The following is a 27,057-nucleotide window of genomic DNA, read 5'->3' on the forward strand; positions in this document are numbered from 1 at the left end:
CCATGTTAATTTCATTATTTTCAAAAGTGGTTACAACACTTGGCTTTTTAGGTCATTACATAGAATCGAAATATCGGGTTGTCACAGAAAGCCTTTCTGGATTTCCAGTTTCACCATTATCAATGTCCATGGAAGTTTGGGAAGTTTATCTTTCAACCAGATTTGCTAAACCATTGCTCCAAATCATTGCTGATTCAACAGCATCAAGCAAATACGTAAGATCATTAAGGGTCATGTCATGGTCTGTCATATAGTATTCCTAAAGAAACTCACTATGTGACTTAGAAAGATATTTAAGAACCGAGTCAGCAACCAACTTCCTCAAGATGTTGACACCCAACTCTCCCGGCTTGTCAATATGTGACTTCATCTCCAAGATATGAGCACACATAGACTTTGCTTGCCAATAGGGCTTGGGTGACCTTGGACTTGTGGGGTAGGGAGAATAATTGGAGGAGGTGGAGGAAGTGAAGTTCCAAGAGATTTAGGAAGATCATAGTTGTCTGAACTAGACATCTTCAATGGGAGATATTCAAGTTATTTGATTTAAGTCATTAATATAACACCTAATATGAAATATTAAGGCTAGGACCTACCAAAATATTTTATAACTTGGAAGAGGAATGTCGTAATCCAAGCAATAAAATATTTGAAGGTAGGCGAATAACGATTAACAAATTTCCACCATGAAAAACGAAATAGGAATTAGGTTTTAATTGGTTGGAAACTCCTAGATCTTTTGAGATTCATTGAACTATTCAATGGCATTTTTAAATCTCGATTGTGCCCTCTCAAGTTTGTGGCTGGGATGCCGAGGATCACAAACAAGGTGTGAATAACCATGCAAATTGACTTGGTACCCTTAATATTTATCACCTAGTTGATGTGTCGGTTAACCACACACGCTCCACCGATATATGATAAACATTAAGTCACCCTTTTCCAACCTTGTTAAATCCAGGTTAGTGCGCCAGTTAACCACACACACTCCACTAACGACTTAAGCAAAATGCAAAGTGTAATTTCATGGGTTAGCACCAAATTCACATTTTCCTAAGTAACTAAGATTGGGAATTTATAAGTGTTTAGTTACTTAGTATTTATCATTAAAACTTTTAATGAATGGAGAATTAGAGTCCTGTCAAACCCGTTCGGCTAAAGGCCCTCCACCAATCAAGGAAGCGGTGGGTGAGAGTGGACACCCATTAAACTACCACTTTATAGGCAGTAACCTTATACCCCCCCTTATAGACTGACTTGTGAATGAGGCCTACTAACGGGAAGACTGACTTTGTTCTTATACATACATATATATATATATATATATATATATATATATATACACACACATAACTATTAACTATTAATATTATAATAGTATAAGGGTTGAATTTTAACTCTTAAAACTCTAAGGGTCAACTTGGAATTAAAGTATTCATGGGGAAACTTTACAAATTCTAAAACTTGAGGGCAAGTTTTGAATAATTCAAAAACTTATCAATTCCGTAACTTATGAGTTTAAAGTAGTTTAATGAAGAACTCTTCAAGTTCCATAACTTGAGTACAATTTATGGAAGACTTTAAAAACATTTAAGAAAATAAGACTCTTCATTTTCATAACCTATGAGTTTAAATTAGTTTAAGGAAAAAAACACTCTTCAAGTTCCATAACTTGAGGACAAGTTATGGAAGACTTTAAAATCATTTAGGAAAATAAGACTCTTCTTTTTCACAACTTATGGAAACTTTATGAGTTTTAAAATTCATAAATGAGACTTCTCATATAACTTGAGCACAAGTTACAAAAACACATTTTATGATCAACTTTTAGATCAATATGAATTGAAAACACATTATCACATAATTTTTCTATTAATCTAAATCAACTCATAAGAACAAGATAATTCAAATCATCAATCTTCAAGAAATTAGCATGAACATATAAACTAATAAAAATCTAGAAATTATGACAATTATCATAGGAATTGGATTAGCATGAACATTACCACATCAAAAACATGTTTATAGGTTCAAAACAACTTAGGGTAATGTTTCTAGTCCAATTCCAGCCTTAAAAGTCGAAAATATGCTTTCAGGGGCTCTTACTCGTCGAGTGTATGAACCTACTCGACGACTAGGATGAATTTCTTCATGTACTCGTAGAGTCCATTAGTGGACTCGGCGATTCCAGTGCCCAGAAAGCCAGAATTTTCGATTTTCATCCATTTCAGCAAGTATAACATGAAAACAAGCCTTGGCTTTGATACCACTGATGGGTTTTCGTATAACACAACATCTTATGGTGCACATACAACCCTAGATACCTTGTATCTATGTTTTCTCTAATTATACATGCAAATGGATTCCAAGGCATTAAACCTATAACTAGCATGCATTTTCATATACCAAATGAGATACTAGTTAGAGTAACATACCTTTTGCGTTGTAGCTTGATTCCATGGAGCTTAATAGCCGAGTGCCTCAAGTGTGACACATCAAATGGTTCACACAACATCAAAAACAACTTGGAGAAACTTGAGAGAAAAGTCCTTATGCTTAAAATCGGCTAGCCCTCTCATATGAACCCCTTAGGGCCAATTTCTTGAGCTATGGGGTCTTTATATATATTGTGGCTATTAGGGTTACACCATGTAAATGATGTCTTTCCATATTCTTCATGCTCCATGGGATAAAACCTCCATGGAGTATCCATGGTTTACTCCATGGGTTTAGCCCAACATGAAGAATTATGGATCATAAGCCCACATATATAAGAATAGATGATTTACACAATCAATCATCATATATTTAATTAGTGTCTTTTGATCACATAATTAATTCCAAATTAACTTTTTATCAATACTAATTAAATAATATGATTTCATATAATATATTAGAACTTATAATATATTAATAAATCGTATATATCCTTTTCTCACAAAAGTCTATCCAAATTGTTCCGATGCTATGCAACCCAAATGGACCATGCCAAGTCGGGTCGAATACATACCAACAATAGTTATGGGATTAGACATCTAATCTAACAACAAGGAGGCTTGAAATGAGGTTGAAAGGTGAGGATTAGGATGCTTAAATAGGGTACAAAAGCTCGAATTTAGGGTTTCCCAAACCCAAACCAACTCGTCGGGTAGGTCACTTCACCCGCGTCCCAAAACTCGCTCCTACACATCAATTTATCCACCCTGGCCTCGACGAGTAGCCTTCTTGATTTAGGGTTTTTCTTTCCTTCATTGGTCTTCTGGATTCCGGGTGTTACAAATCGTAGCTCTCAAAATCCGTTGTCGAACTCTGACGTGTCCTTTAGAAAAGGGATCATATAATCCTCCGTTCTTCAAGATATTGTGTGGACAAATACAGGGAACATAGTCATACTTATTGTCTAGCAGTTTGTTTCCCAATTTCTGATTTGTTTGATATAGAACTTAATCGAACAAATCAATTGAGTCCTGACCGGGCTCGACACATAAGTCAAAAAAAAATCATCGAGGGGTCCAAGATATCGCTTTTAATCCTTTTTGGATAAAAGGAACAGATAAACTTCAACTTATATGCTTGTACTAATTACTTGTTAAATCATACAAAATAGCATGTTTTATAACATCAAGTTACTGGTGCATTTTCGCAAAATAAATGTACAACCAACTCATAATTAACAAATCATATATCTAGGTTTGAAGACTATATGATATTATCGTCTCACAATCACTCGTGATAAAATTCCATGAAGTGATTCATGTGAGCGTGGGTTTAATCCAATACTCAAATCTTATTTCAAGAGCACTCATGAATGTTGCAACAAACCTTTGCCATGTCTAAACACTTAGACAATCTACAAGCCAATTCATGACAGTCTAATCTCATAGCCTACTTCCAAAGTACGATCGACTGTAGATGGTTTGAATAATCTTATTATTCTGGAAGTCAAAACATGCAAAATGAAACAATAGTAAACAAATTGTTAGAACAAAGTTCTTTTAGGGTCGTATGATTCTAAGCAAGATACTAAATAAGAAGTAATAAAGAACACAAGTATTGCACTGAATATGTCGAATGATTAATGCGATAACACCTCAGAAGAGCTCGATAAAGAACTTCAATCTGTAGAGGTGTTTAGGGTTACAAGAATCAACGTAATTCACAACTTGTAATATACGCATACATGCATGCATATATATACTGAAACCCTAACAGCTAATCTAGATAACTATGAAACTAATCTAGATAAACACGGATGGACAGGCCCAATCCGGATACAAAATATATAGCCAAAGACGCAACACAAATGGACTCAACAATCTCCCCTTTTGCGTCCTTGGATCCGAAACCTCATTCCTTTTTAACAGCAGGAGGCTTCTTCACAGTCTTAAACACCTTCGGTATAATGGCTAATATATGATGGCGAAAAGTAATATACCACCGAAGCATGTCAGTAAAGTTCTTCTTATCAGCTGCTGAGTTCTGCTTGCATCGGTGTATGATACTGATGATATGCTCCAAACAATCTGTTGAAAACAGATGCTTATCGACCAGAGCAAACAGAAACTTGTGTCTATCACCTTTTGTAAACATGACAGTTAGAGTCATACAAGAACGGACTAAGTTCGATGATCATATTTTTGTTAGGTTTAATGGTAAGCAAGGATGATGATGCCGTTTGATCATGTGCTGAAGAGGAAGTCGCCATTGATGAACGAAGAAGAAGATGAACAGTGTTTACTTGTCGTTTACATTTGAGAGAAGTGAGTGCTGGTAAATGACAAATAAAATGTTCAACCCTTTATATACCATTGCCTGGAGAGAGAAAATAGTGATGATAATGATGAGCTCACTAAAACGTCGCCTGAAAAAGCGCGATGTGACAGTGTGGTTACTCCCAGGTATACGTCAGCACGCATGGGTTTAGAAACCGATCAAATTCACGCGCCTAAATCTTATCTTCAATCTTCGTTTGAAATTATACAATAGCCCCTTGTTTGGTGCAATAGATAAGCTAAAACTCAAACCAAACAGTAACTAGAATGTTGGAAAATAAAAATTTTCGTGCATAAGTGTGACAAAGATAAAGAAACAAATCAAATGTGTATGGGATGTGAGTGATGTCTTATTATAAGACAGAAAGCAGAGGATTTCGGGCAAGAATCACTTCCTTCAAAGTCACGAGAGACTTAAAGTGCTTGTGTGGTTTCTCGAAAAATACGATCAACTGTTTGATAATAAACATTAAAAGGCTTCTTTTAATCATAGGCTTAGGGTAGCTTGTCTTCAACTGAACTTCAAGTTTTAACATAAAACCGAACGTTAGAAGAAGTACCTGTGAGATCGATGTGGTCTGTAGAACAGGTAGGTAGGATATATTATTTTAGTGACTTTAGAGAAATCAGAAATCTCAAGAAAAAAATAAACTGGATCTCTTGGGGAAGAAATGCCTTGGCTGTAGACAATTTCATAAAAGATCATACAAAAATAAAAAGAGAGATTTCCTTAGGTAACCAGTAAGTTCTTGAATATATAATTCACTGTCAATTCATTTTTGGTGTTGGATATTTGGTTTCACTCAGCACGTGGTAAACGTATCTAAGATCACAAACACAGATGTTGTGTAACCATAAACCTCAATGGTAAAGACCGAGAGTCTATAGGGTTACGTTGGTGAACCGAAAGTAGATGGAGAATATAAGGAGGTGGCTAAAGAACCAAATGTACCTTCTGCTAGATAAACCTGACAGGGCAGAGAAACTCTTAACTCATATGAGAAGAGTAAGGTAGCTCTAGACCGAGTAGTATAAATTAGCCTGATTTAGAAGAAACGATAGGTGTAGATCGAATCATTAAGGCCTACTCAAGATCGTAGAGGCTTAAGACAACATGCAGCACAATGCTTCTAGGGACCCTTAACTAGTTCATTTTGAAATTGAATCATACCTTCCTTAGATCCACAGTCGGTTATACGGATATTCATATCACCTAAGAAGAATAAAGAAACACACCAAATAAACCAAATAGACAAATAAACGAGACAAGTAAAACTTAGTGAAAGTTTTGAATTTTTCAAAAAAAGAATAAAAACAGAAAGATAAAATATTTTTGGATTTTTGAGATTTTCTGAAAAAGAACAAAAACAGAAAGATAAAATATTTTTGGATTTTTGAGATTTTCTAAAAAAGAATAAAAACAGAAAGATAAAATAATTAAGTTCAAATCAAAAGAAAGATATTCACACAATATACAACCGAAACCTTATCTTTAAATGAGTGAAGCAAAATAGACCGAGCATTCGGTTCATTTCGGTTCCAGAAAATTACGGAGCCGAGATAGACCGAGCGGTCTGTCCATTTCGGTTCCCTAAAAATCTAGAGTCGAAATAGACCGAGCGGTCTCTCCATTTCGGTTGTCTAATTTTAATGAGAGATTTGAGGATTTGGTACCGACTCTCCTTCCATCATGCCTAAGCCTTGTAAGATTTTGTTAAAGGTTGCTTCTGGTAAGGCTTTAGTAAAGATGTCAGCCAGTTGATCAACAGATCGAACAAAGTGTACTTCCACGTTCCCATCTTCTACATGATCCTTGATGAAATGATACCTAAGTGCAATGTGCTTGGTTTTTGAGTGTGGCATTGGATTATGACAAATCCTAATTGCACTTCCAGAGTCGCAATAGAGACGAATCTTCTTCATACATAGCCCATAATCTCTTAGTTGACTTTGTATCCAAACCACTTGAGAGGTACAAGATGCTACAACAATATATTCAGCTTCGGCTGTGGATAACGAAACACAGGTTTGTTTCTTGGACTACCAACTAACAAGTTTCCCACCAAGAAATTGGCATCCACCTGTAGTACTCTTTCTGTCCAGTCCACATCCTCCTAGATCAGCATCAGAAAAGGCTTGGATGAAGAATCTAGATCTTGCAGGATACCAGAGACCGAGAGATGAAGTTTTCTTCAAATATCGAAAAATGTTCTTCACAGCAAGCATGTGAGGTTCTCATGGATTGGCTTGAAACCTGGCACAGTAACAAACAGAAAACATAATATCCGGTCTACTAGTTGTTAGATACATAAGGGTTCTATCATTTGACGATAAAGTGTTATATCCATAGCAGGTTTCTCCAGAGATGGGGTTAGCTTAGTGCCAAATTCCATAGGAACCTTCACTTTTGAATCACCCTTCATTCCAAATTTTGTCAGTAAGTTCTTGGTGTATGCTTCCTGGTTTATAAAAATACCTTCTGGCCCCTGTCTAATATTCAAACCAAGGAAAAATTTAATTGGACCCATTGCGCTCATTTCAAATTTAGTCTCCATCAACTTCCTGAATTCAGTTGTTAAGCTAGGATTCGTGGAGCCAAAGATGATATCATCAACATAAATCTGAACAATCATCAAATGTTCGCCTTCCTTCTTTCGAAAGAAGGTTGGGTTAACCGAACCTTGTTTAAATTTTGACATTTTCAAGAAGCGAGTTAGCGTTTCATACCATGCTCTCGGTGCTTGTTTTAGCCCATAGACAGCTTTATCCAGCACATAGAAATGATCAGGGTATTTTTCATTCACAAAACCAGGCGGTTGCTCGACATAGACGGTTTCTTCTAATTCTCCATTTAAGAAAGCGCATTTGACATCCATTTGGAAAACTTCGAAGTTCTTGTGAGCAGCATATGCAAGGAAGATTCTGACAGATTCCAACCTTGCTACTGGAGCAAAGGTTTCTTCATAATCTATCCCTTCTTCTTGACAATAACCTTTTACTACCAACTGAGCCTTGTTATGAATGACATTCCTCTCTTTGTCCAGCTTATTTCTAAACACCCATTTCAGGCTGACAACAAAAGCATCTTTCGATGTAGGAATCAACCTCCAAACTCTGTTGTGTTCGAACTCATGGAGCTCATCCTGCATTGCTTGGACCCAATCTGAATGATCAAGTGCAGCATTTACAGTTTTCGGCTCAATTTTGGTAATAAACGAATTAAACATACAAAATTCCACTTTAGAGAATAATGCAGTTTGTTTCGCCTTCAGTTGAGATCGAGTAAGAACACTTTCTGAAGTTTCACCAATAATTTGCTCTTTGGGATGGTCCTTTGTCCATTTCACTAATGGAGGATAGCTTGGATCATATTCTGGATTCAATTCAGCTTCTACTTCTATTTCAACATCTGACAGATCACCCTCACCTTTCGTCAGTAGAACTATCACTTTCTTTCTCCTTCTCCCCCTCGACTGGCGAAGTGAAATCTCTGTCAGCATCAGAGTCTGTTTTTCTTGTGGAAGTTGGTTTCTCCCCCTCGATTTGACTCTCACTTGTTAGTTTTGGATCAGTGTTTCCCCTATCATCTAAACCTTTGGATGTTGGGGATGAACATGGATTCTCCCCCTCAACAGAAGCTTCGGTTGTCTTTGAAGTTGTCGAGCTCTCCCCTTGGAATGTTGAATCTTTGTTTGGAGAGCCTGTTGATGACTTAGGACTTGGTGGTTCGCTTTCCATCTCTTTAGTAGCTTCATCTATGACCTTTTTGAGATTATCGATTTTGTTGTCTGCTGCTATTGCCTCTGAATGAATTGTTTTTTCTGGTTCATCGAATAGTCGAATGTATTCCTCAAACAGGTTGGATATTGGAACTGAGACCTGTCCAGATTCTGGGAATATGTCTCCGAATGCCCTTTCAGTTCTTTGAACCTTCTTCATATAATTTTCATCAAAGGTGACATAATAAGTCTCTTCAATTCTTTTGGAACGCTTATTTCGGTTCTCTTTAGAATTAAAAATAAAGCACCTTAAACCGAAGATATGGAAAAATTTGACATTCGGTTTCCTATTATTTAAGATCTCATAAGGAGTTATGGAGAATCTCTTGTTGAGCAAGGACCGGTTCTGAGTATAGCATGCAGCGGCAATTGCATCAGCCCAGAAGTATAAAGGTAGGGAAGCGTAACTGAGCATGGTTCCAGCTGCTTCACATAACGAGCGGTTTCGTCTTTCAACAATCCCATTCTGTTGTGGTGTATAAGGAGGTGAAAATTTGTGAGTTATCCCTTTATCAGCCAGAAAGTCCTCAAAATCCTTGTTCTTGAATTCCAGACTATTGTCACTTCTGATGTTTCTGACCGTCTTCTTTATTTGTACTTCCACTTGCTTGATGAATGCCTTCAGCTTGGGAGTAGCATCTGATTTCTGCTTAAGAAAGAAAACCCAAGTGAAGCGTAAAAATCATCTACAATGACAAGAATGTACCTACTTCCACCGATACTCTCTATAGCAGAAGGTCCACACAAATCAATGTGTAACAGTTCAAGTGCTTCCAATATCTTAGTATTGATGCGTGTAGGATGGCTTCTTCTGTTCTGCTTACCCATCTCACAAGTTGCACATAAATGCTCCTTATCGAACTTGAGAAGAGGAAGGCCTCGAACGTGATCACCAATCACTAATTTGTTGATGTCTTTGAAATTTAGGTGTGATAGACGTCGATTCCATAACCAACTTTCATCGGTGTTTGCCTTTGACAGCAGACAGATAGCTGGTGTCTCTCGAATTGGATTAACATTCAGAGGGTACATCTCTCCCTTTCGTGCAGATTTCAGCAGAACCTTCTGGGATTGTTTTTCAATTATCTCAGACCCCTCATCATCGAATGATACCTTCAAACCTGTGCCCACAACTAATTGCGACACGCTGATGAGATTGTGCTGCAATCCCTCTACATAAGCCACCTTTCTGATCGAGAAGTCTCCATTAGTTATCATGACGTATCCTTTGATTGTTCCATAGGAATTGTTTCCAAACTTCACAGACCCACCATCTTTCAGGGACCGAAACTCCCTTAGCTCCTCCTTCCTCCCTGTCATGTGATGCGAGCAGCCACTGTCTATATACCATTCGTCGTCAAACTGCTCGTCACTGATTACCTGCAAATTCAAGCAGATTTAGGAACCCAAAGTTTCTTGGGTCCTGGTGAGTTTTTCACAGAGAAAGGAATAACTACAGAAGCATCAACTAAATAAGTTCGTTTAATAAGAGTGGTTGGATCTTTTCTTTTAATGGTATACACCATGATTTTTTTTTATCTTCTTTAAATTTTAGTGTATCAGTTGGGGTTGCTTTTGATGGTTTAGGATTTTTCGTTTGATTCCTAGGTTTAGTGGAGGATTTCTTATTTTCCTTCTCAGAGTCTGATACCAGCTTTCCTTTTCCTTTGATGTCCTTTAAAGAATTTGTTTCATCTTGGGACTTGGAGGATCCATAACTAGGATTGGGACCGAATCTGGGTTTAGGACTGAATCTGGATCGAGGACCGAATCTGGGTTTAGGACCGAAACTAGGTCTAGGACCGAAACTGGGTCGAGGAGCGAAAGTGGGTTCAGGACCGATACTTGACTTTCGGTTCTGGGATTTGGAATAATAGGAATTTGGACTGAAATTTTCCTTCAACTTTTCCTTTCCCTTGTCCATGGATTCTTTCCTGGGAGGCTCATAGTTGGGATTTTGAGAATTCCAATGCCTTTTCCGTTCATTCAGATTCGTGGCATATCTTTGATTTCTCAAGCGTTTCTGTTCAGCTAGCTCCTTCTAAGATTTGTGTACACTGAAGTTGGCCTTTGGTTTCTCCTTCTGAGTTACAGTTGTCTTACCTTCCATTTTAGATTCTGTACTCTTCTTAGTTTGAACTTTCGGTGCTTCCTCTCTCTTGAGTAGAACTTTCGGTTCTTCCCTCTTGATTGGAAATTCAGGTTCAACCATTGGTTCCTCAGGAACATCCTTGGTTCCACTTGTGCTTGGAATGTCGAAACTGGAGGGTTTGTTGATGGGTTCTGGTATGTATCTACCTTTGACTCTCCATGTGGTTTTCTCAGATAGTCCCACAGTCTCGTCTGTGTTGTCAATAGGAGCATACCAGAAATAGTCTTCGCATCCCTCAACGTTATCTTCGTCAACTATGGTTCTTAATTCTGCTGTTTGCCTTTGAGTGACCCCAGTCACAGCATAAACCTGATTTGGCACGGTCTGTACCTTTTGATAGACCAAGGCCTCTTCCTTGAGTTTTGGTTTCTGTTCTTTTGACAGACGAGCAAACTCAACCGAGTTTTCTGATATAAGAGGTTTTTCATTTTCGGTTTCATTTTTCATAAACTTAGAGCAATCTACTTCATCTTCTACTGAGATTTCACTCATCTCGCTTTCCGCATAAAATTCAGACAAATTATCTAAGTTTATTTTATTATCTTTAACAATTTTGGCATTTGACAAATCGAATGTTTGTATGGTTTCAGTTTTAATCTTTAACCTATCATTTTCATCTAAGATATCTTTTAACATACTTTTATGTTCCTTAGAATCGATGAAGGTTTCTATCTTATCCAAACCTAGCCTATATGACATTGATGTTTCTTCAGAGGACACTTCTGATTCACATTCTGCTATAACTTCATCTTCTTTATATTGAAGAAAGGGCAAAATCATTTTATGAATTTTCTTACCAATTTCACAGCTTAAATTTAATTGAGCAATATTAGTATAAAGACGCTTAGCAATTAAACAGAAAACATTTCTTTATTTTAATAACTTTAAATTGTCTCTTTGCAAATAAATACTTTCATCCCTAGCTCTAACTAACTCCGCTTCCTTTAGCTCAATCCAAATTCTCCTTTCCTCACTTTTTGAAGACACCTTGCCGAGTTGGTCAGTTAGGTTAGAATTCGTTAAGCGGGTTTGCATGAGGCTACTACTTAGGTTAGAAAATTTAAAGTTTAATTCATTTAATTCATCTTGGTAATCAGTTTTTGAAATTTTAAGAGACTCAAGAATAGAATGTACCTTTTTGATCAATCGATCGCAGTCATTGATTTTCTCACTCACCGGCTTAGCCGCAAAACACTTGTTTTCTGTCAGGTTCGGTTCCGTATCTGCACTTTCGGTTGATGGACCAGCAGTAACGCTGAAGCACTTTCCTCCTGAACCTTCATTCTTTGCCACATACGCCTTTCCATGAATGGGCCTTCTAACCTCTTCGTCTTCAGAGTCGGTTGACCAGACTTCCACGCCACCGAACTCATCTTCCCCAGCATTCTCCTGTACGATTAAGGCATTCATTGAGCTGTTGGACTCCTTTTTCTTCTTGACTTCTTCCAATTTGCGCATATAATACGCCTCATCATCTTCACCCTATCTTTTCTCAGCCATCTTTCTCAACATGCAATCTTTGGCAAAATGGTTCTTGCCGTGACAATAGTTGCAGTCGTATCCAGAGTCTCCTGCAAGCTTGCTCTCCTTTTTCTCTTCATCCTTTTGAGAGGAGACTTTCAGTTCATCCTTCATCTTCTCAGAACTATAACTTCCCTGCCAGTTTCAGTTCTTGCTGACGGGAAATTTTCTCCTTGCAAATTTCTTTGGATTTGTGATCATCAAGGCATACTCCTCACTTGTAAGGTCACACTCTGACATGTCTGACTCTTCTTCTTCTTCAGCAGTACTTTTTCCTTTAGAAACAAGAGCCAACGATCCCACACCAGAGACCACTTTCGCTTCCTTGGTTACAACACTTTCATGGGACTTTAGTATCCCTACTAGTTTCGCCAGCGAGTACGATTTGAATTGTTCATGCACCTTCACAATGGAAACCACAGCCATCCATTCTGGTCTCAGCCCGTTCATAAACGTTACTTTCTGCTCGATCAACTCCCTCTCTATCCCATGCTTGATCATCTTACTTAAGAGATGATTGAACGGATCAAAGGTGTGTACAAGCTTCTCTTCAGATTTCTATTCGAAAACTCCAAATTCTGACATTAACAGAGTTTGAATGGAGTGTTCCAGATCTTCATCAGTTGAGTAAAGTTCCTTCAACCTATCCCAGATCTCTTTAGCAGTTGTGCATGAACCTACTAGCCGAAAGGTGTCAGATTGCAGGGCGAATATTATCATTCGCATGGCTTTAACATTACACAAGATCTTGTCCTTCTCATCATGTGGCATCTTCTGAACATCTGTCACCAACTTGTTGTAATCCTTTTACGTCTTAACAGTCGTGTTTGTCTCTGAATGTACAAACGGTCCAAGAGTGATAGCTTCGCAGATGAGATAGCCATTGTCTTCAGATCCAACCACGTAATCTTCAAAGTGATGAGCCCATACTTCATAGTCTTGAGTATAGAGTATGGGTACTATGGCTGTTGATCTGATGTTGTTTGAGATGTTAATGGGGTTTGTATGCGAATCATCGTGAGACATGGTGAGCTGCTAGAATCAAACCTGTAAACTTGAGATTATGGTTTTATCAAAAACTGAGTTGTCGTCGATATGAAGACGATGACTTCTATTTATACGATAAAAGCGGAAACCCTAATGTATTATGAATACAGAAGGAATGTGTATTGATCACACAGTCTCCTGCTCTGATACCAATTGTTAGAACAAAGTTCTGTTTAGGATCGTATGATTCTAAGCAAGATATTAAATAAGAACGTAATAAAGAACACCAGTATTGCACTGAATATGTCGAATGATTAATGCTATAACACCTCAGAAGAGCTCGATAAAGAACTTCAATGTGTAGAGGTGTTTAGGGTTACAAGAATCAACGTAATTCACAACTTGTAATATACGCATACATGCATGCATATATATACTAAAACCTTAACAGCTAATCTAGATAACTATGAAATTAATCTAGATAAACATGGACGGACAGGCCCAATCCGGATACAAAATATATAGCCCAAGACGCAACACAAATGGACTCAACACAAATGACACAAGATAGTAACTTTACTCATAAATAAAACACCTTTTATTAAATCATTAAATGTCAATTACATTTTATCTATTACAAGTTTCTATACAACTATCTAATCATTAAAACTAATATTGTCCTTCAGCCTAATACTCCTAGCATGTTGTAAAAGCTTAACCATACTCAGTCCCTTCGTAAGGGGAACTGCTGGGTTCTCCTCTGACAATACCCTCTTTACTACGAAGAGTCCTTCTAGTTGATGTCTTATGAAGTGATATTTTATGTCGATGTGCATGGATCTGCCATGATCCCTTGATTCCTTGGTTAAGGCGACTGCGCTCTCGTTGTCATAGAAAATCTCCATAGGCTCCTTTATAGTTGGTATAACTCCAAGGTCTTCGATGAAGTTCTTTAGCCATATTGCCTCCTTCACTTCTTCACTTGCTACTATGTACTCTGATTTGCACGTTGAATCAGCTACGGTCTACTGTTTGGAACATTTCCAAGTTATTGCTCCTCCATTCAGGGTAAACACCCAGCCCGACTGAGAGCGGAAATTATCTTTGTCGGTCTGAAAACCGACGTTACTATACCTTGTCACTCTCAAGTCATCACTCCCGCCGAGGGTAAGAACTCAGTCCTTAGTCCTCCGCAGGAACTTAAGAATGTTCTTAACTGCAGTCCAATGAGCTTTACCTGGATTCCCTTGATATTTGCTGACCATGCTCAAACAAAAGGCCACATCAGGGCGAGTGCATGTCATCACATACATGATCGAGCCAACTGTGGAAGCATATGGAACTCGGCTCATTTCTGCTATCTCGACATCAGTACTCGGACTTTGCGTCTTACTCATTTTGTTATTGCTCAGGATTGGCAATTCTCCTTTCTTGGAATCCTCCATTCTGAAATGTCTCAACACCTTGTCCAAGTAGGTACTTTGATTATGTCCTATTAGTCTTTTACTCCTATTTCTCAATATCCTTATCCCTAGAATGTAAGCAGCTTCTCCGAAGTCCTTCATAGCAAAACACTTCCCAAGTCAGGACTTACCTCCTTCAAAGTTGGAATGTCGTTTTCTATGAGAAGTATGTCATCTACATACAACACCAGAAAGCTAACTATACTCCAACTATCTTTGACATATACGCAGTACTCATCCTCGCTTCTCGAAAAACCAAACTCTTTGACTTTCTCATTGAAATAAAGATTCCTTCTGCGAGATGCTTTCTTTAATCCATAAATTGATTTCTCAAGCTTACACACTCTATTAGGGTACTTTGCATTGAAAAAACCCTCTGGCTAACTCATGTAAACATCTTCAGCCAACTTCCCATTAAGGAAAGCGGTTTTGACATCCATTTGCCATATTTCATAATCATGAAATGCAGCTGTGACTAGCATAACCCTTATAGATTTAATCTTCGCTACTGGTAATAACGTCTCACCATAGTCAACTCCATGAGTTTGAGTAAAGACCTTCTCAACCAATCACGCCTTATATGTGTGTACTTTCCCATCCATGTCGATCTTCTTCTTGAAGATCCATTTGCACCCGACCGTCTTACGACCTGTTACATTGCCAACCAAGTTCCAAACTTGATTGTCATACATGGACCGAATCTCGCTGTGCATCGCCTCTTTCCATTTAGCAGACTCGGGGCGTGCCATGGCTTCCTTGTAGCTATTAGGCTCATCCAAATTTACCAATGTGTTATCACTGATAAATGTATCACCATCTGTAGTAATATGGAAACCATAAAACTCAGGTGCCATTCTAAATCTACTAGAACGCCTTAGAGGTAAGGACTCGTCAACTGTTTCAACAAGAGTTTCCTCCTCAGGTTGAGTGCTAGTGTTTGAGTTTCCTTCATCACTTAACTATTGAAGCTCTTCAAGGTCAATTTTCATCCCACTATCCTCTTGGCATATGAGTTCTCTCTCTCTCAGAAAACCCCTCTCCTCACAATAAAGACATCATTGTCACTCGGTCTATAGAAGAGATATCCAAAAGATTTCTGTAGGTAGCCGATGAAAATACAATACACACTACAAGGTTTGAGCTTGTCATGATTCTCTTGTCTTACGAAATCCTCGCAACCCCAAACCTTGATGTGTGCTAATGATGGAACCTTCCATGCCCACATCGCGTGAGGTGTTTTGGTAACCTTCTTAGTTGGGAGTAGATTATGGGAATGGGCGGCAGTCTCTAAGGCATTCCCCCAGAATGAGATAGGTAACGAAGCTTGACTCATCATGGAACGAACCATGTCCAACAAGGTTCGATTGAGCCTCTCAACCATACCATTAAGTTGCGGTGTCCTAGGTGGCATCAATTGTGAAACAATTCCACATTCCTTAAGATAGTCGTGGAAGTCAATACTAAGATACTCACCACCTCGATCGGATCGGAGCATCTTTATCTTCCTGCCCAACTGATTCTCCACTTCTTGTTTAAAATCTTTGAACTTTTCAAAGGTTTTTGACTTATGCTTTGATTAAGTAGATATACCCATATCTGCTACAATCATCGATAAAAGTCAAATAGAAGCGGTTAGCATCCCTTGTGGCAGATATGAAGGGTCCACACACATCAGTGTGTATGAGATCCAACAAACCTTCACCTCTTTCATGCACCAGTGAAAGCTGACTTGGTCATCTTTCCAAGTAAATGAGACTTGCATGCGTCATCCAACTTTAAGTCAAATGACACCAACACTCCATCCTTTTAGAGTTGGGTTATGCGCTTCTTGTTGACATGTCCAATACGACAATGCCACAAGCATGCCTTGTCCAAACCATTGGATGAATCAATATGGAATACATTATTTCCTAATTGTCTACCACCATCACAGTTTCATATACACCATTACAAGGAAATGCTTCAAAATAAAATTTACCATTATAGAAAGCATTTATAGAACCAATTTCATTATTGAATGAAAATCTAAAGCCTTGTTTATAGAAACCATGAAAGGAAATAGTATTTCTCGCCATATCTGACAAGTGGCAACAATTATTCAAATCTAACTCTAATCCATTATTAGGCAATAAAGAATAAACTCTAATCTTGGTGACAGACGACACTTTCCTATTCCCCATGATTAAGTTCATCTTCCTGTGCTCCACATCCCTACTTCTTCTTACACCCTACGAATCAGAACAAATATGAAAACCACATCCTATATCAAGGACCCAAGAACTAGCATGTGATGAATTATTACATAAAATAGTATAAATACTTGCGAAGGTGGGTTTTATCTTCCCATCCTTGATGTCCTGCAAGTATTTGGGGCAGCTTTGTTTCCAATGCCCTTTATCATGACAGTAGAAGCATTATTCTTCTTTCAGATTGGAAGAGGGAGTAGCAGAACCACCTTTGGTCCCACTAGAAGAGGATCCATCACGGGACTTTCCCTTGTGGCTCTTAGAAGGAGCCTTCCTCTTCTTCCCTTTCCCATGTCCAATTTCCATGAGTGGGTCAGCAGCAGTAGGAGTAGGAACAAAAGCCTTGCCTTTCAAACTACTTTTAGTAGTTCTCAATAGGCCTTGAAGCTTGCTTAGAGTGACCTCATCCTTGTTCATATGATAGGTCATTCTAAAGTGATCATAAGTAGGAGGCAAAGAGTGTAGGATAATGTCAATGGCCAACTATTCATCAAAGATGACATTCAACTTTAGCACGTTGTCCACAAACCTTTGCATCTTTTCCAAGTGGGTCGTGATGGACTCTCCATGCTTCATTTTTGTTGTTATCAAGGAGGCGATGATTTCATATGTCACACCCCCGGCCGAGGCGGCGGAATACGTCGGGCTGCATGACTTAGTTCATGGATCCTAATCAAATTGAATATACATCACAAGTTACAACAATAACAACATAGCAGTTACATTGAAGTTTAAATTTCGAATACAAGGTTCATACATATATTAATAGGTTCATAAATTCAACTTAACAAGTAGGCCGACATAGCAAAAACTAAATGAGACAAGATTGTCGGAAAGTCCATGAAAAAATCTTCTATCAAAGGTTGGTTCACTGATCTCCTGAGAATACATGTGATTTGAGGGTCAATACAAGGTTGGTGAGAGTTACAGGTTTTCTGCTAACCACAGTAATGATACTTTATGAGTCTAGAAAGTATTCTTTGGTGTTTAAAACCATGTTTGATAAACAAAGAAATCATAAGTAACTTCGTGATTGAAATATTTGTTAAAAAGATAAACCATAAGTAATTCCATACTTAAAATGTATGATAAATGGATAAACCATAAGTATTCCATACTAAATACTTGATAAAGAGTTAAACCATAAGTAAATCCGTACTTAAAATGTTTGATAAATAGTTATACCATGAGTAAATCCATACTTAAAATGTTTGATAAAGAGTTAAAACATAAGTAAATCCATACTTAAAATGTTTGATAAAGAGTTATACCATAAGTAAATCCATACATAAAATGTTTGATAAAGAGTTATACCATAAGTAAATTCATACTTAAAATGTTTGATAAAGAGTTATACCATAAGTAAGTCCATATTTAAAATGCTTGATAAACAGAGAAACCAGATCCATGGTTTCTAGTTAAAGAGTCTGGTTAATGCCTATAGTGAGTCCTATAACCGAGCTATGTGACCAGTTATAATCCCTGCACAACGCTTCATTAGATGTTGTAGTTATACCAAAGATAAATATTCACCAGCTTCGATTGATCAGTCGAGGTTGTAACTAGCAACCGCAGGTGGGGGTGTCAACCCATATAGATCTATACATACGTATCTCGCTCCGAGGATTAACGGTTATAGTTAAATGGGAATACTAAGTGGTTAAACTTAGGTAATGAATATTGTCTCACTATAGAAGCCATTAACTAGGTTATATGGTAAAGTTTCACTATAAAAGCTGAATAAGTTCGATAAATCCGTAAAAATGTATGTCATTCGCTTAAATAGATAAAATGTTTCGTCACACGGATGAATGATTTCCAAGATATAATTGTTATAATTTGTGCATATATAATTAATAAATATGTTTGTACATGATGGATGTAAGTAAAATAAATTATGCACATGACTAAATATTTTTAAACGCATGTATATTGTAAAGAAATTGGTTTATAATACATTATTTTGACAATAATAAGTATTAAAACTAGATATATTTTTTTATATGCGTATTCCATAACTGATATATATACTTAGCATGTTTATAAAGACATTTAATAACCGGAAAATATATTTATATATATTTCACATGTATTCCCCCCCCCCCCCCCCCCCCCCCCCCCCAAAAAAAATAATAATAATAATAATAATAATAATAAAACATAAAAAGGGGCCAGAACACTCACCCTTGAAGCGTGAACGAGTCTCGAAAGTGAAACTTGTCGTGAAATTCATTTTGTGACGTTCCGTTCTCTTAAAACGAATCTACAGTTCTACTTAAATTACCTAATAAACCAAAAAGGTAGTTTTAGTATTAATTATTAAGTATAGGGAGGTATTTATTAAAATAAATAAAGTTTAGGGGTTGATTTTGCCAAAATCATACTCCAGGGACTAATTTTGCAACTTATTCTCAAAACCAGGGGCTGAATGTGCATATTTCGGACTAATTTCAGTTTCAAGATGAAAACTGTTAAGGTTTTCGGAGGGAGGGATTATTCTCGGTCATTTTAATGGCAGTTTGACTTAAATGGGAATTTAATTCCCATGAGGGGCTAGATTTGCAAAATCAGCATTCTTTAGGGTTATATTTAATTAAATGGAATCAAGGTTTATACAGTGTCATCCTTTACACCATATCAGGATTTACAGAATGCACACAATTAGAAAACTAAACTGGGTCCTTGCTTCATCGGGAAATAGAGTTCGAACGGAACAAAAATAAGGTAACGGTGGTGGTCTCTTCAATCTTGACTGAGTCGAACGAGGGAGTCATAAACAGAACGAAGGTGGTGGATGGCGATGGAGATGGCAATAGCAGCCTTGCTTCTTTGTTTGCTGTTAGCTGACCAAGGGGAAAGAAGCAATGACGCCGGGTACTTGGTGGTGCTTCTCCGATGAGTGGGTGATGGAGGCTGCTGCCTCCTTTTGGGTCTCACAAAAGAAAAGACGAAGGTGTCGTTTATGGGGAAGAAAAGAAAAGAGAGAGAGAGAGAGAGAGAGAGAGAGAGAGAGAGAGAGAGAGAGAGAGAGAGAGAGAGAGAGAGAGAGAGAGAGAGAGAGAGAGAGAGAGTTGAGAGGGACATGGACGTTGATTCTGTATAAGTCCACAAAATTTGTTGACTTCTCTTATTGAAAGCTCCCCCATGCATGCAAAGTTGCTAGCATGCTTTTTTTGTCTTATTAATTTGTCTTACTTACAAGCCACCTCGATTTACGTGATATCAATTTCGGGGATCGTAAAAATTATTTCGAAGGTGACTTGAAGATTTCGAAGTCGCAGTGATTTCAAATATCTAAACGTAATTCAAATCTGATATACGAATCACCCTGAAACATCGTTCAAAGTTTCGCATCTAATTGGTCTGATACTTCTGATTTTTCTGACTTTTACAAATATTTTTATTAAAAAAAATATTCCGAGAAGTAAATAAAATATTAGACTGTAGTCTGAGTCTAAAAACACTCTCAGAATTCATATCTAAGGTGTGCAAGTGCCTCAAAGGATCGATACGGTTTATGAAATCAGATAATGTCAGTGTTATACATGTTTGATTTCTTAAAATGGTCATATCTTTTGCATACGAACTCCGTTTTCGACGTTCTTTATATATCTGCGATCAGGGAAACATGTACTACGAGTCCATAATATTTTCTTTGTTCAAAAACGCTTAATACAAAATTTCAGTTATTTTTAGTTGTTATCTAGAGTTACAGTTTGTGCTTTACGTTTTGTTCGACATTTTCCATAATTTGAGATAAGATACCATTTCATATCTTATTTTATTTGGAATGACGTTATAATTCTGCTAAAATATGCGTTAAAATTCAATCGGTCAATATACAAAAGGTTCGCGGTGAACTGATCGTTTATAGATTCAGACCCAAATTCTAGGATGTCACATTACCTGCCCGTTAAAGGAATTTCGTCCCGAAATTATCTCGTTTCTACAACTATTTCGCTCTACTAGTGGAGGTATCCCTGTTGAACCGTTGTGGGTACTTGTGTTTCATTTGGTTTTCGCATTCCCAACAAACTTCGGCCCTCTACGAGAGCTCCATTGGACTTTTACTATAAGTGTATGGCCTTTAACCTTTCCTTGATCTGAACGATTTTTTGTTTGATTTCCTGAGTGACCTTGAGGCCAATACATAAAGTATTTCCAACATGCTTTCTAACCAGTTGGATATCTCCAACTTTTAACTAGCATGGCGGAAAGCGACATTTGCATCCATACAAGGCCTTGAATGAGGGAGCATGTATGCTAGTATGATATCTATTGTTGTACGAAAACTCGACTAGCGATAAATAAATATCCTATGCATTACCGCAGTAATTCACACAAGCATGGAGCATGAATTTGATAGCTTGTATCATCCTTTCACTTTTCCCATCTATTTGAGGATGATATGAAGTACTCACGTCTGGTTTGGTTCCAATAGATCTCTGCAATGCTTGCCAAAATCTAAAAGTGAATCTGCTATCTCGGTCTGAGATAATAGATATCGGTACCCCGTACAGTCTGACTACTTACTTGATGTTAGCCTTAGTGAGTTTCTCCATCTTGTCAGTTTCTTTAATGGCTAGTAAATGAGCAGACTTTATTACACGGTCAACCACTACCAAGGTGGTGTCATAACCGTTTGAAGTCTTCAGCAACTTAGTTATGAAGTACATGGCTATCTGTTCCCGTTTCCATTCTGGATATGATGGTTGTCATAGTAGTTCTGATGACTTCTAGTACTCTTCTTTGACTATGGCACAATTCAAGCATTTACCAACGTACGTGGCAATCTCCACCTTCATGTTGGGCCACCAGTATTGCCTCATAAGATCTAGGTGCATCTTGTCTGATCCAGGATGCATCGAATATCTCGACTTATAAGTTTCATTTAAAACTAGGTTCCTGACTTCACCTAACCTCGTTGTCCAAATTTGGTTCATGAAATATCGTGTTTCGTCTACCTAGACGTCGAACTGCTTGTCCATACCTCGCAGGTTTTCTTCCATGATATTTTCGGGTGTGAGGGCTTCTAGTTGGATGGCTCAAATTTGGGTGGTGAGACTAGAGCGTATTATTAGGGTTAGAGCCTTTACACAAAGTGGTTTTGCATGTTCTTTCTTGTTCAAAGCATCTGCTACAACATTTGCTTTACCATGATGATGACGAATTTCACATTTATAATCATTTCGCAATTCTACCCACCTTCGTTGTCTCATGTTGTGCTCTTTCTGATCATAGATGTGTTGGAGGTTTTTGTGATTGGCAGACATGACACACTTTGTTCTGTAGTGCCTTCAAATCTTTAAGGCAAATACTACAGCTCCCAATTCCAAGTTATGGGTAGCGTACTTTGTCTAGTTTGGCTTAAGCTCTCCGAATGCCTACACAATGATTTTATCCTTTTTCATCAACATGCATCCTAATCCTTGGCGAGATGCATCACATAATACATCCAATCCTTACGTTCCCTCTAGGGGAGGGCAGGATCGGTGCACTACACGATGATTGTTTCAATCTCTGAAAGGCAGACCCTTGACTGTCTCCCCAATCAGATTTCATTTCTTTTTAGAGGCTTGGTTATTTTAGAGAAATTCTCGATGACTCTATGGTAATAGCCTATAAGCCTTAATAATTTGCATACTTTGGTTGATGTCATTGGCTCTTTCCAATCCGTATTTGCTTCCATCTTTGTAGGGTCGTCATGAATTCCTTCGCTATTGACCACATGATCGAGGAAATTCACCTCATTGATCCAAAATTTGCATTTTGAGAACCTTGCATATAGTTTCTCCTTCCTTATAGTTCCAAATTCAAACGCAAGTGTTGGCCATATTATTCCTTCGTTTGTGGGTATATTAATAAATGTGATCATGAACTTGTACAAATGAGGTTTGCACACTCGGTTCATAAAGTCCATGAGTATTGTCGGTGCATGGGTCAATCCAAAGGGCTTAACCAGGAGCTTTTAGTGGTCGTACCGAGTTTTGAATCCCATCTTTGAAATGTCTTGCTCTTGAACTTTGAGTTGATGATAATCGGATCATTGGTCGGTTGTAACAGGGTCCTTGCAGTTGGTCGAACAGGTCATCGATTTACGGGAGTGGGTATTGTTTTTTTTAATGGTGATTTCGTTCGACTCTCGATAGTCAATGCATATTATGAACGAGCCATCCTACTTTTGATAAGCAACACCGGAGCTCCCCAGGGTGAGAAGCTTGGCCGAATAAAGCCTATGTCAATTAGTTCTTGGAGTTGACCGGATAGTTCTTCCATTTTCGATGGTGCCAGGCGATAAGGAGATCTTGCCATTAGCGTTGCACCCGAGATTATGTAGATTTAGAATTCAACCTGCCTGACTGGGGGTAGTCCAGGTAGGTCCTTTGGGAATACATTCGGGCAATCGTGTAACAACCCAAAAATTTCCATTTTATACAACCATCAACTTCAATTGAAGTCAAAACTGTGTCTGCTAACTTTCAAGCTTTTTGGAATAAGTTTGAGTGTTTTAAAGTTAGTGCTTCAGAAGATATCAGGAGAGAGGATACCCTAGGGTTTATTATGTAGTAATAAGTTCCCAAAACTTCAAGAGTTGGGAGTTTACAGTCCAAAATGGTAATGGGACCGTAAACCCTAAAGGCTATATAAGTGAGACTTAGATATTTTTCTCATTTTTTCACATTTCCAAGACTACGCCATTTCTCTCTCAAGTATCATCCCATTGTTCTTCAAGATCCTCAATTTGTAAGTATTTCTAAGCCCTAATAAGTTGATATCTACCTTAATCTAGTGATCTAACATGATTTCATCCGTGAAATCATTCCAAAAGTGTAGATCTTCAAGTTTCACCAAGAACACACACTAGTGTTCTTGGACTTTTAGCACCTTTTCAAGCTTCTACCTTGTAAGTGCTTCTATCCTAGAGTCTTATAAGCTTTGTTACACTTCTAAACATCAAGAAAACACCCAAGAAATCCATGATCAAAGGTGTTTACGGTCCAAGATGTTCTTGGACCGTAAACCCTAAAAAGGTTGCCAAAGTGTCCCTATTCTCTTGCCAAGCTTTGGAAACTAGCCTAGAACCTTACCTTGATGTGCTAAGTACTTGAAAACATCATTTGACCATAAACCATTTGGGTTTACGACCGTAAACCCAAAGGAAAATGGTCCAAAAACCGTAAACCCCATAAAGGGGTGAAATGTTGCCCTAAACACTTCCTAAGGCTTAACCATGAAGTAGGAATGCTTAGTTTGACTAGGAAGGTTTCAAAACTCAAAATGGTCAAAGTGTAATGATTTTACAGCCGTAAACTCATGGGTTTACGAACGTAAACTCAATGAGTGATGGTCACCAGACCTTAAACTCATGTTTTGGTCATTCCACTTCCCTTTGATGAATCACATGTGATTCCAACACTTAACCAAGGTGTTTCCTAGTCCCAGAAGGTGTTTTCTTTCATATAGTTGTTGATAAACACTATATTCATGTCAATATGTGTCCCTATATGTTATTTATGACTTGTTGTGTCTCGGGACTTCATTCGTGGAACTTCTCATCCGTACGTTCATACCTGTTTGAATCACCCACATCATGTGAGTTCATACCCCATAATGAATCTTTTAACTATATTAACTGTTTTAAGGGGGGGGGGGGGGGAATACAAGTTGAACACAATGATAATTGTGTAAATGTTTATTATAAACATCTTTCAATATGTTACTTATGTTATTTATAAGTTGTCAAAACATTTCAAAACTCTTAAAGGTTATGTTACTTTATAGTTATACAAAACTCCATTTTTAAAGTACAAGCATAACTTAGTAGAGAAACGAGTGTTTTCAGTAACAGTCCAAGTAGAGCATTAGTAAACTATTATAGGTATAGTTTAGGAGAATGTTATTCATTACTTCTAGTACAATGAAGCACACAAAGAGTCAGTCCAGTTCATGAGTCTATACTAACGCAATACGTTTACATAAATATGTTTACATAGATATGCATACATGAATACATTTACATAAATACGATATCAATATACGATAACAAAACAGAACATAATAAGGTGCTTTAGCATGGAACAAGTTCAGGATCTAACTATACCAATGAATCACAACGCATTGTGATAGTTATATTGGGTATACATGATCATAGTAATGTGGATGTTTGCGGCTTGCACTCATGCAAGGGTCACGTCTAGTTCCTAGGATCTCTTGACAAGGGAGCGTTTAGCATAGGATCTAGCCATCACATTATTCCTTAACCCTCAATTAAGGAAAAATAGTACTAAAAGTAGTCACTTATTACAAATACTACAGTACTTACACTGTCGATACGACAATTGCAAAAGGATATAAAATTCCAGTGTCAATATTATTAATAGTCGTACAGTCGGGTCTTGGTAGAAGGCTACTTTCAAAACAGTTGAGTCTTGGTAGAAGGCTACTTTCAAAACAGTCAGGTCTTGGTAGAAGGCTACTTTTAAAAGTTAGGACCATAATGCTAGTCGTATGATTCCTTAATGTATACACCATAGGATACATATATACCAATAGGATCCGAAAGCTAATAGGATGTGCGCTCTCCACTTCATTTCTTGTCCTTGTTTGGTTGTGGGCTTGGAACGGATTCACCCAATCTATTATCTACCCGATTCTATATATATTTATTCTTAGTATACATTAAGTCATCATAAGGGTACCAGGTATGGATCAGGTTATAGGACACAAAGTCAAAGCACCGCTTTTCTAGTATAAAACATACTTTTCAAAGTCATTACTTTTGATATACAAAACTAGAAATTTCCCAGATGAGGGCTTAATCTATTTTATTAAGCCAATACAATTTTAAAGACTTTAGGTGAGTAACTCTATAACACCTTAGTTTATACACCATGTTTATATATAAAACTAATACCCAATAGATAGTTAAATGTGTGTTTCTGCCTTACTTCCTATCCTCGTTGGGTTTTGGACTTAGGGCAGATTCACCCAATTAACTTTCTACCCGATATCAGATTATATATAGCAGTATAAAAAAAGCTATTATAAAAGTAGCCACTGTGGTTAATATTTTACTATAAGAAATATAGGTTTTCTTAAAAGAACTTTTTGTTAGATATAAAGGAACCATTACAAATAACTCCATAAGTAACAAGTGATTACACCAGTGTTATATATGACGATGATCTAACAACCAATGGAATGTGTGCTATCCGCCTTACTTTCTGTTCCTCGTTGGGTTGTGAGCTTAGGACAGATACGCACAATCGATTGTTTATTTACTTTGAGTATATATAACTTGTACCCACTTAGTACTCATAGAAAGGCTTGTAGTGTCATTTTACTTAACTTTCATTCAAGTAGGAAATATAGGATTTTCTAGAGGAACAGGCGAACTTTTCGAAATAGAACTTACAACTTACATCACTTTTACATAAACATTTCCACGACGCGTTACAGTTTACTCACATCACTAAAATCTTATGAACCCACCAGCTTAATTGCTGATCAACTCTTTCAAATAACTTGTATTCTCAGGAGACTGTTAGACAGGTGCTCGTGCTGGGGATTTAAAAGATGAAGCATTACGGCTTCAAGTCTTGTTATGTTATTTATGTATGAATTCTATGTTTTGTGAACACACATTGTAAACACTTTCTTTTGAAATGAAATGGTTGTTTATTACTTGCTTACCATATACATATCTCGTGATACTTGACATGACGTCCTCCACCTCCAAACGTTTCCGTCGTTCCGGTTTTGGGGTGTGACAAATCGCACACTTGCAGAATATCTAAGATTTCCTTACCCTTGCCTTGCTTATCTATCACATGGGCCAAGAAAGCAAGGCATCTTTTCCGTAAGCACTTTCTTGCCTTCATGCAAGAAATGACTCTTAGATTCTTGTAATGACCAAAAATTTCAACACAATTTAAACTTTTCAAAAACAATCCATTTTAATAACATTATTACAAAAAGGTTTTCAATACATTTATTATCAGAGTATTTCCAGAATCATGCCATAAACATAAACACAAGGAGCGGTACGATCACGCCTTCACCTTGCCACGGTCTCCTGAAGAACCTGAAAAACATTTAAACCACAACTGTAAGCTCGAAAGCTTAGTGAGATACCCC

This window comes from Lactuca sativa, chromosome 2, assembly GCF_002870075.4.
Source record: "Lactuca sativa cultivar Salinas chromosome 2, Lsat_Salinas_v11, whole genome shotgun sequence".
Classification (NCBI taxonomy): domain Eukaryota; kingdom Viridiplantae; phylum Streptophyta; class Magnoliopsida; order Asterales; family Asteraceae; genus Lactuca; species Lactuca sativa.